The sequence below is a fragment of the Penaeus vannamei genome, chromosome 24 (assembly GCF_042767895.1).
Source record: "Penaeus vannamei isolate JL-2024 chromosome 24, ASM4276789v1, whole genome shotgun sequence".
NCBI classification, from domain to species: Eukaryota; Metazoa; Arthropoda; class Malacostraca; order Decapoda; family Penaeidae; genus Penaeus; species Penaeus vannamei.
In genome coordinates, this window is record NC_091572.1 from 5,647,496 (window position 1) to 5,657,495 (window position 10,000).

General features: G+C 44.4%; 1 protein-coding gene across 3 annotated transcripts in view; it reads left to right on the forward strand.

The window, feature by feature from the left end:
- The window catches only part of LOC113830120 (SH3 domain-containing kinase-binding protein 1), a 225,111-nt gene that overhangs the window by 61,310 nt on the left and 153,801 nt on the right, over positions 1 to 10,000 (forward strand). The gene's annotated exons all lie outside the window — the stretch shown is intronic.

Consider the following 10,000-nt stretch of genomic DNA (forward strand, 5'->3'; position numbering starts at 1 on the left):
TCCTCTTCCCTCCTTACCCTCCTTCCTCATTTTCCCCGTCTCCCCTCCCCCTCCCCTCCCCTTCCCCCTCCTCCTCCGTGTCTCTCCCCCCCCCTCCCCTCGCGTTGATCGTCGTCGCAATAACTCAATCAGTGGTCGATAACCTTCCTCTTGGCTATCGATTTCCAGGTGCAGTCGAGCGCCCGACTCCGCTTCACTTCGGGGGTTGTTGTTTTCTCGCGCCGTCTCCGGTCCCGGCCGATGTCAACAATGCCACGTGGTTTGCATGGCGTCTTGGCCCGGGGTTTTAAAGCGGAGGGGCGGAGGGAAGGGAGGGAGGGGGAATTCGTACGTGATTGTCGTGTTTTTTTTTTAATCTTTTTAGTGGCGTGTGTAGTGTCGTTCGTGGGGGATCGTGGTTGTCTCAATGAGAGGGGCGTGGGAGGGGCGGGGGGGAAGGGGGAAGGGGGAAGGGGGAAGGCTGCGTGTGTCTCCTCTAAAGCAGGCGATGTCGGTCGCTTTTTTATTTGGGTGAACCGGCACCTGTTTCATTGTCGCGGTTGCCGGTTTTGTTGTTTGTGCCGCGATATTCGGCCGGTTTCGGAGCCCGCTGAAACGATGGTACGAACGAGGAAGAAGACAATTGATGAAGGTCGAGGGTTGAGCGTAGGGCTGGCGAAGGGCGGGGGGGAGGGAGAGGGAGAGGACGAGGGGAGAAAGGCCGGGACTTTCCCCTCGCTCACCCGGCTCGCCCCTCCCCTCCTCCGCTCCCCCTTCTACGTCCCCTCCCGCTCCGGTCGCCCGAAGGTTGTAGGGGCTTCGTAGGCTCGCGCTGAGGGGGAGGGAGTCAGCTGGAGAAGCGTCGCGAAGACTTGTAAAAGAATCTGCACGCAAGATTCATGTGTAATGTTTACAATGCTCCATTCATGGCGACGCCGTGCATGAGCGAGCGGCGCCGCGTGCAGTAGGGGAGAGGGAGGGGGGGGAAGGGGCTCGTGCGTGACTCAGTCGGGACAGCGACGGGGAGGGGGGCGTGGAGGGGGGCATGGAGGGGGAGGGTCAGTTCCCAACGCCGCTTCCACTTCGGGTCCTCGGCGCTGCAAGAGGGTCGTCCTATAAGAGCATTTACAGGTCCATCAACGCCTCCTGGTCGGGGTCGTCGGTGGCACGGGTGGTGGTCGCGGCGGCGGCGTCGTGGTGGTGCTCTGAACACGCCCCCCTTCGCCCTCCCTCTTTCCCTTTCCCTCGCCTTGCCCCCCCCACTCCCCCTCCCGCCCCGTCCGACCCGCGGCCGCTGGCTCTCCCTCCGCGCGTACACACACATACACACTCCCTCACATAGGCTCCCGGTGCGCGCGGAGCCACAGCACCTCGACGTCTGAGGGTGTGTTGACGCGCGAGTGTAGGCCTAGGATTTATTTCGCATTTTTTCTCTCGTTTATTGTGTGTTTATGGCCACCGCGTGCAGTGCAAGGAAGTGCCACCCTGTCTCCGATCAAAGGGACTGGAATGTTGATGCCATTACAGTGATGCAATATACTTCGGCGACCCGGTTTTGCGCGAGTCCGTGTGTGTGTGTGAGTGTAGTAAGTGTGTGTTCCTCCGTGGACTGCGCTGGAGGGTATCAAGACCGAACCTGCAGTTTGATAGAAACTTTGCCTTTAAAAAATACGGTGAAAATTCGACTCTCCATTTTAACTCGAAGAGTCAAGAAAAAATAAAACCTCACTAATAACTCCTCACGGTTGAACTGTTCAACCTGACGAGGAGAGTTTGACGTTGCTATTCCTCGGACAGCGAGTGCAACGTGTTATGCTGTGTACGTGTGTTTGGAAACTTGGGTAACAGTGGATACAGCAGAAAGAGATCGCCCGTGTGTAAGATGTTCTTAAGTGAATCTGGTTGAACATTTCTCGGTGTGTGATATATGGTGGACTGACTACTCGGGGCTAAGTGGTCGTGGACGATTTTTTTTCTTTAATTTCTATTTTTTTACAAGAAATTTCTGAAGAAGTATCAGCGGGAAATAGCTGAAAATGTTGCCAGGAATGAGAAAGATCATCAAAAAGAAAAAAAAATAGCTACAGTGATAATAGTAATCTGAAAAATTACCATTCATTTATCATATTTTTTTCTTCAGTGTTAAAGAAGTGTTTACAGTATGTGTTTTTTTTTCTCTCTCTCCAAACGTTTTGGATAATTTAGTTTTGAGACAGAAATAAGGAGGAAGAATTGGCGAGAGTTACACGACAGATTTTTGTGATAATCTTGAAGACAGCCATCTAAGTATTCAGAAGTCAGCGCATGGTGAATATCAGGCCACCATCTTGAGAATATTACACGAAAGCCCAAACACCGCGTAGAATATTTTGCACAGAGACCGGACAAGCAAGCAGTATTTATATACCTTTTTACGTATTTATGTACCAGTATTTGTTAACAAGCAGTATTTATATGCCTTTGGATTTATATCCTTTTGCGTATTGAAATCCCAGTATTTATTAACAAACAGCATTGATATATCTTCGGGTTTATGTACTTTCGCGTATTTATGCACCTTCGTGTATTTGTATACCAGTACTTATTAACAAACAGTATTTATATACCTTCGGATTTATATGCCTTCGGATTAATATACCTTCGGATTTATATGCCTTCGGATTTATATGCCTTCGGATTTATATACCTTCGGATTTATATACCTTTGCCTATGTATATCCCAGTCTTTATTAACAAACAGCATTGATATACCTTCGGATTTATATGCCTTCGGATTAATATACCTTCGGATTTATATGCCTTCGGATTAATATACCTTCGGATTTATATGCCTTCGGATTTATATACCTTCGGATTTATATACCTTTGCCTATGTATATCCCAGTATTTATTAACAAACAGCATTGATATACCTTCGGATTTATATGCCTTCGGATTAATATACCTTCGGATTTATATGCCTTCGGATTTATATGCCTTCGGATTAATATACCTTCGGATTTATATGCCTTCGGATTTATATGCCTTCGGATTTATATACCTTCGGATTTATATACCTTCGGATTTATATGCCTTCGGATTTATATGCCTTCGGATTAATATACCTTCGGATTTATATGCCTTCGGATTTATATGCCTTCGGATTTATATACCTTCGGATTTATATACCTTTGCCTATGTATATCCCAGTCTTTATTAACAAACAGCATTGATATACCTTCGGATTTATATGCCTTCGGATTTATATGCCTTCGGATTAATATACCTTCGGATTTATATGCCTTCGGATTAATATACCTTCGGATTTATATGCCTTCGGATTAATATACCTTCGGATTTATATGCCTTCGGATTAATATACCTTCGGATTTATATGCCTTCGGATTTATATGCCTTCGGATTAATATACCTTCGGATTTATATGCCTTCGGATTTATATGCCTTCGGATTTATATACCTTCGGATTTATATACCTTCGGATTTATATGCCTTCGGATTTATATACCTTCGGATTTATATGCCTTCGGATTTATATACCTTCGGATTTATATGCCTTCGGATTTATATGCCTTCGGATTTATATGCCTTCGGATTTATATGCCTTCGGATTTATATGCCTTCGGATTTATATGCCTTCGGATTAATATACCTTCGGATTTATATGCCTTCGGATTTATATGCCTTCGGATTTATATACCTTCGGATTTATATACCTTCGGATTTATATGCCTTCGGATTTATATGCCTTCGGATTAATATACCTTCGGATTTATATGCCTTCGGATTTATATGCCTTCGGATTTATATACCTTCGGATTTATATACCTTTGCCTATGTATATCCCAGTCTTTATTAACAAACAGCATTGATATACCTTCGGATTTATATGCCTTCGGATTTATATGCCTTCGGATTAATATACCTTCGGATTTATATGCCTTCGGATTAATATACCTTCGGATTTATATGCCTTCGGATTAATATACCTTCGGATTTATATGCCTTCGGATTAATATACCTTCGGATTTATATGCCTTCGGATTTATATGCCTTCGGATTAATATACCTTCGGATTTATATGCCTTCGGATTTATATGCCTTCGGATTTATATACCTTCGGATTTATATACCTTCGGATTTATATGCCTTCGGATTTATATACCTTCGGATTTATATGCCTTCGGATTTATATACCTTCGGATTTATATGCCTTCGGATTTATATGCCTTCGGATTTATATGCCTTCGGATTTATATGCCTTCGGATTTATATGCCTTCGGATTTATATGCCTTCGGATTTATATACCTTCGGATTTATATGCCTTCGGATTTATATGCCTTCGGATTTATATGCCTTCGGATTTATATACCTTCGGATTTATATGCCTTCGGATTTATATACCTTCGGATTTATATGCCTTCGGATTAATATACCTTCGGATTTATATGCCTTCGGATTTATATGCCTTCGGATTTATATACCTTCGGATTTATATACCTTTGCCTATGTATATCCCAGTCTTTATTAACAAACAGCATTGATATACCTTCGGATTTATATGCCTTCGGATTAATATACCTTCGGATTTATATGCCTTCGGATTAATATACCTTCGGATTTATATGCCTTCGGATTAATATACCTTCGGATTTATATGCCTTCGGATTAATATACCTTCGGATTTATATGCCTTCGGATTTATATGCCTTCGGATTAATATACCTTCGGATTTATATGCCTTCGGATTTATATGCCTTCGGATTTATATACCTTCGGATTTATATACCTTCGGATTTATATGCCTTCGGATTTATATACCTTCGGATTTATATGCCTTCGGATTTATATACCTTCGGATTTATATGCCTTCGGATTTATATGCCTTCGGATTTATATGCCTTCGGATTTATATGCCTTCGGATTTATATGCCTTCGGATTTATATACCTTTGCCTATGTATATCCCAGTCTTTATTAACAAACAGCATTGATATACCTTCGGATTTATATGCCTTCGGATTAATATACCTTCGGATTTATATGCCTTCGGATTAATATACCTTCGGATTTATATACCTTCGGATTTATATGCCTTCGGATTTATATACCTTCGGATTTATATGCCTTCGGATTTATATACCTTCGGATTTATATGCCTTCGGATTTATATGCCTTCGGATTTATATGCCTTCGGATTTATATACCTTTGCCTATGTATATCCCAGTCTTTATTAACAAACAGCATTGATATACCTTCGGATTTATATGCCTTCGGATTAATATACCTTCGGATTTATATGCCTTCGGATTAATATACCTTCGGATTTATATGCCTTCGGATTTATATACCTTCGGATTTATATACCTTCGGATTTATATACCTTTGCCCATGTATGTCCCAGTATTTATTAACAAACAGCATTGATATACCTTCGGATTTATATACCTTTGCGTTCGTGTCCCCGCCGACCGCAAATATGATCGTGGTCATCCGTAGCGCCGCCCATTGCACACGGCGTGGGCGGGGGAGTCTGTACTAGCCTTTTCAGATGAGTTCCGATGGGTATGCTACGGGCGCGCTCTGTTGGTATCGGTGCGGCCGTCTGTCTGTTCGTCTGTCTGTTGTCTTATCTATTTATCTATCCATCCATCTGTCTATCTATCTACTTATCTATCTGTATCCATCCATCCATCTACCTATCTATCTTTATCAATCCATCCATCTATCTATCTATCTATCTACATCCATCTATCTATATCAGTCCATCCATCTATCTACTTATCTATCTATATCAATCCATCCATCTATCTATATCTATCCATCCATCCATCTACCTACCTCCCTATCTATCTATATCAATCCATCCAACCATCTACCTATCTATCTATATCCATTCATCCATCTATCTATATCAGTCCATCCATCTATCTAATCTGTTTATCTGTCTATCTATATTCATTCATCCATCTAGCCATTCTTCTTTTCTTTTTTCCTTCCGCCTGCCGTTCGTGTGCCTTTCAGTGCCAGTGCCACGCCACAATCACGCCACCTCACAGTCACGTCACCTCATAGTCACTTCAGTCACGCTAGACACGTCACCTCATCACGTCACGTCACGTCATCACCTTACAGTCGCGTCACGCCACCTCAGTCACGTCACCTCGTCACCTCATATTCACGTTACCTCATCGTCTGTCACGTCACCTCAGTCTCGTCACTTCATCACTAGACAGTCACGTCAACTCACCACTTCACAGTCACATCACCTCTCGGTCACGTCAACTCATCACCTCATTCACATCACCTCACAGTCACGTCAACTCACCACTTCACAGTCACGTCACCTCATCACCTCAGTCACATCTCCTCATCATCTCACAGTCACGTCACAGCATCCGAGCCACGAGGGTCCCGCTTGACAATGTGATGGTGTCACAGCAGCACTTGAATGACGCAAAGATAAGTTTTTTATTTTTCTTTTTTATTTTTATTTGTTTTTTATTTTTATTTATTATTTTTTTCGTGGTTTCTGGTGTTTCCGGAAGAGTGGAGGCTTTGTGATCATTGGCGATGATGGTTATCGTTATTTTTTATTATTTCTTATTCATTTTTATTGTTGTTTTTTATTTGCTGTTGTTTTCTACTGCTGTTAGGAATTGCATTATTGTAGTAAACGTTATGCAGTACTTATTAGTGTAATGACAATAATCACTGGTATTACTATTATCATCATTGTTATTAGTATTATTATCATTATTATCGTGATTATTATTACTGTTATTATTAATATTACTGTTGTTGTTGTTGTGGTTGTTGTTATTTCTATTATTATTATTATTTTTATTATTATTGTTATTGTTGTTGTTATTATCATTATTATTATCATTATTACCATTATCCTCATCATGCTTATCATCGTTGTCGTCGTCTTTGTAACCACAGCATTATCATGCCTCCTATTATTTCGAAATATGTTACGATTGCATGAGCAAGCACCCGAGCGCGAGGCATTTGCTTGGGGACAACAGGTGCTTCCAGGTATTGTCTTGGAGGAAAATATGAAGGAAGTTGCATAGGCCTACTCGGTTGCATAGGCCTACCTGTGCATTTGCGCTTGCGGGGAAATATGCGCCTGTTGTGTGTTGACTTGTGTGTGGCATTTTATGTAGGCACAGAGGTGTGTGTGTGTGTGTGTGTGTGTGTGTGTGTGTGTGTGTGTGTGTGTGTGTGTGTGTGTGTGTGTGTGTGTGTGTGTGTGTTATACATGTTCATACAAGCAAATGCACATAACGGAACCACACAAACTCATGTACACACACACATACACACACACACACACACACACACACACACACACACACACACACACACACACACACACACACACACACACACACACACACACACACTTATAAATACACACACACACACACACACACACACACACACACACACACACACACACACAAACACTTATAGATACTCATACACACGCACGTACACACTCACGCACCCAGCAAGACCTGCGACATGCGACCCCTGTCGGATAAACAGAAAAACTGCCATGCGCTGGGATTCTCTTTCCGAGGTCGGCTGTCATGCGATGCCCTTCCCGGGATCTCATGACGCGGGGCTCCGGTGCGGCGGATCCTCGGACGTGTCCTGGAGGAGGAAGGAAGGGAAGGAGGAGGATCGCGCAGCAGGTTGCAAAGTCGGCACGCTCGCGAATTGCGTCACGTGGGCGGGGCTGAAGTCGCTTCCCAGGGGGACTTCGCGTTCTGGGGCGGGGCGGGGCGAGGAGCGCGAGGTGGCGGACGGTCTCGCGTCTCTCTGTCTCTCTGTCTCGAGGGGGGCTCGATGCTCTCTCGAGACTTTTTCTCTCTATTTCTCTCTCTCTCTCTCTCTCTTTCTCGAGACTTATACTTTCTCTCTCTCTCTCTCTCTCTCTCTCTCTCTCTCTCTCTCTCTCTCTCTCTCTCTCTCTCTCCCTCTCTCTCTCTCTCTCTCTCTCTCCCTCCCTCTCTCTCTCTCTCCCTCTCTCTCTCTCTTCCTCTCTCTCTCTCTCCCTCTTTCTTTCTCTTTCTCTCTCCCTCTCTCTCTCTCCCTCCCTCTCTCTCTCTCCTCCCTCTCTCCCTCTCCCTCTCTCCCTCTCCCTTTCTCTCTCTCTCTCCCTCTTTCTCTCTCGACGCTCTCACGATGTTGATTCTTCTCATTTTAACTTTCTCGATACTCTGTCCGTCTTTATTTTTCTGTCTCTCTGGTCTCTTTCTCTTTCTGTCTCTCATTCTGGTGTCGCTCTCTCTCTCCCTCGCTTCTTCTTCCCTATTGTTGCTGTTCTTCCTTCCCGCCCCCCTCCCTTTCCATCCTATCCCTCCCCTCCTATTCTCCCTCCTTTCCTTCCTCCTATTCTTCCTTTCCTTCCTCCCATTCTCCCTCATTTCCTTTCTCCTATTCCCCCTCCTTTCCTTCTTCCTATCCCCCCTCCTTTCCTTCCTCTTCTTCTCCCTCCTCATCGCCCTCCTTTCCTTCCTCCTCTTCTCCCTCCTTTCTTCCCTCCTTCCTTCTACCAAAAGTCTTGTCACAAGCACATGAGAACATTAATGCAAGAGATGCATTTGTGTCTAATAATGAGTTATATTTTTGTTTTTGTTTTGTTTTTATTTCTTTTTGACAGCTGCTTATGTCTTCAGCCTCCTTACTGGTAACAATTATAAGAGGGAGGGAGAGAGAGAAAGAGAGAGAGAGAGATTGAAGGAAAGAGACAGAGACAGACAAACAGATAGATAGAGAGAGAGAAAGATTGAAAGCGAGAGAGAGAGAGAGAGAGAGAGAGAGAGAGAGAGAGAGAGAGAGAGAGAGAGAGAGAGAGAGAGAGAGAGAGAGAGAGAGAGAGAGAGAGATTAAAAGATTAAAAGAAAGAGAGACAGACAGACAGATAGATAGAGAGAGAGAAAGATTGAAAGCGAGAGAGAGAGAGAGAGAGAGAGAGAGAGAGAGAGAGAGAGAGAGAGAGAGAGAGAGAGAGAGAGAGAGAGAGAGAGAGAGAGAGATTAAAAGATTAAAAGAAAGAGAGACAGACAGACAGACAGACAGACAGACAGACAGAGAACGGCCAGAGGGAATGAAAGAGGCGATTACCATTTTATTTTTAGACGATGTGGCAATATTGTCCGACTTTTCTTTAATGGGGTCGACCTGAAAAAAGGCTATTCCCGTCAGCTCTTGTGTTATAGACCGAGGGGAGAACGGGAAGGGGAAAGGGGAAAGGGGGAAGGGAGAGTTAAGGGGCGCGGGGAAACGGGGGAGGGGGAGGGAAGTTTGAGGGGTGTGGAGAAGGGGAAAGGGGAAAGGGAGACTTAAGGGGTGATGGGTAAGGGAAGTTTGAAAGGTGTGGGAAAGGGGAAAGGGGAAGGGAGACTTAGGGAGTGAGGGGTAAGGGAGAAGGCACGTTTAAGGGGTTAGGGGGAAAGGGGGAAGGAAGATTGAAGAGGTTAGGGGGAAGGGAGACTAAGGGGGTGAGGGGTAAGGGAGAAGGTAGGTTTCAGGGGTTAGGGGAAAGGGGGAAGGAAGATGGAAGAGGTTAGGGGTAAGGGAGAATGTAGGTTTAAGGGGTTAAGAGAACGGGGGAAGGTAGGTTTAAGGAGTTAGGGGAAAGAGGGAAGGGAGACGTATAGGATGAAGGAAGATTTAAGGAGTTTGGGGGAAGGGAGATTCAAGGGGTGAAGGGAAAAGGGGAAGGAAGATTTAAGGGGTGAAGGGAAAGGAAAGGGAGGTTTAAGGGGTAGGTGCAATGGCAGGGAGATTTGAGTGGTTAGGGGAAAGGGGGGAAAGGAAGGAAGGAAGGATTTTAGGAGGTAACAGGAAAGGGAGAAGGTATTAAAACGGGGGAGGGGAAAGAGAGGGGAAGCATGCAGATTTTGTTAGGTTTGGAGGCAGGGAGGGGAGACTTAGTTGTGTTGGGGAAGGGGAGAAAAAGGAGAAGGAAAGGTGGGATTTGGAGAGGATTGAGAGGGGAAGGGG